This window comes from Octopus bimaculoides, chromosome 28 (genome assembly GCF_001194135.2).
Source record: "Octopus bimaculoides isolate UCB-OBI-ISO-001 chromosome 28, ASM119413v2, whole genome shotgun sequence".
Lineage (NCBI taxonomy): Eukaryota > Metazoa > Mollusca > Cephalopoda > Octopoda > Octopodidae > Octopus > Octopus bimaculoides.
Window position 1 is genome coordinate 16,400,422 of NC_069008.1, and position 1,679 is coordinate 16,402,100.

Genomic DNA, 1,679 nt, shown 5'->3' on the forward strand with positions numbered 1-1,679 from the left:
CTTCTTCCTCTATCGGAGAATTAAAGAAATACCTGAGATATAAAGGGGGACAACTTCATATCGAGAGCAACGTACATCATGTAAACGGGCACTGACTGATTCCATGTGACGAACGGTAAGTTGACAAAGATTTACTTGAATAATAATAAATCTGTAATAATGTGTGTAAATAATAGAATTATTATTATTATTATTATGTGAACGATCCAGTAATTTTATACAAGTGAAAACACATAAAAACATCGGAACAAAGATATTTGATCCTGCGAAAGTCGTCGTTTTGCTGACAATCGCCTACAGGATAATTCTTCCAAACTGAAATGTTGATCTGTTATTTTCGAAAAGACACAATCCATTGTTACGTATGAACCGATAACACGACATAAAAGCGGGATGAACTATTTCATATACCGGGTATCTATGCTGTTACGATCCTAAAGTCAAATCGATGTTTATAAGGTGCTACTTGTGTATATGTGTGTGTGTATCTGTTTTTTCTGTGGCGAAGGAGCAGGAAGCGCTGGAGGGAATGTTCAATCTTTGTCTTCGTCGTTTATCTAGAGTGAATGTCTTATGAGAAGCGATTTCAAGGTTGCAGTAGATGCATGTAGGGAAGAGGTGGTGCAAGCAAAATTAGTATCCGGTTCAAAATGAATAGCTTCTGATTCCTCGTTATTTTTTTCCCTACCTCTTTGAAATCAATACATTGCAAGTAATGCATCATTATCCGTACTGGTGCATCATCTTTAGGAGTAAAAGTTGGACGGCGAGCTGGCAGAATGGTGAGCACGCCGGGCGAAATGCTTACGTTCTGAGTTCAAATTCCGCCGAGGTCGACTTTGCCTTTCATCCTTTCGGAATCAATAACTTAAGTACCGGTTACGCACTGGGGTCGATGTAATCGACTTATTCCCTTTGTCTGTCCTTGTTTGTCCCCTCTATGTTTAGCCCCTTGTGGACAATAAAGAAATAGTTGTTGAAATTGAGAGAGACTGAAATGAGGTGAGACGTAATCTTTTTCAAGAAAATTTTCCCCCAACTTTGATCCGATTGTAATTGAGGTTGCTAATAAAATATCTGCTTAACTTTTGATGTTAATTCCAGCTCAACCTTTTCCCACGCTTATGCATAATCTGACCGTCTTCAAGTTTTAAACAATGATACCTAAAATGGGGTAAAATGAGTAATGTCTGATTTCAATAATTTTTTCTCTTTAGCTGCAAGGTATGTAAATATATAATGAAGAGGACGCACCAGCAGATCAAGTAGAAGCTATAGAGGATATATATTATATTTATTTGGTCAAGTTTCATTAATTTCATATCATGTGCCGTTTTCCTCTGACCCTCTTCCATTTCATCTAAATCTTTGTTTTACATTTTTTATCTTTTTGATGTCAAGATGTGTATGAGTGTGTTTACTGGAGAACTGAAGTGAAATCTTTTTGCCGAACCGCTAAGTTACGGGGACGTAAACACACCAGCATCGGTTGTCAAGTGATGGTGGGAGGGACAAACACAGACACACAAACATACACACACACACACATATATATACAGTACTTGAATAGTACCTATATATACATATATACGATGGGCTTCTTTCAGTTTCTGTCTACCAAATCCACTCACAAAGCTTTGGTCGGCCCGAGGCTGTAGTAGAAGACACTTGCCCAAGGT

The 1,679-nt window shown here is 37.9% G+C and overlaps 1 protein-coding gene across 1 annotated transcript in view; it reads left to right on the forward strand.

Moving 5' to 3' along the window:
* LOC128251123 (zinc finger protein 675-like) overlaps positions 1-1,679 on the forward strand; it is a 3,737-nt gene continuing 2,058 nt past the window's right edge. Inside the window, exon 1 of the mRNA XM_052977556.1 lies at positions 1-115. The gene's annotated coding sequence lies outside the window, so the exon portion shown is untranslated. The remainder of the gene's footprint in view (positions 116-1,679) is intronic.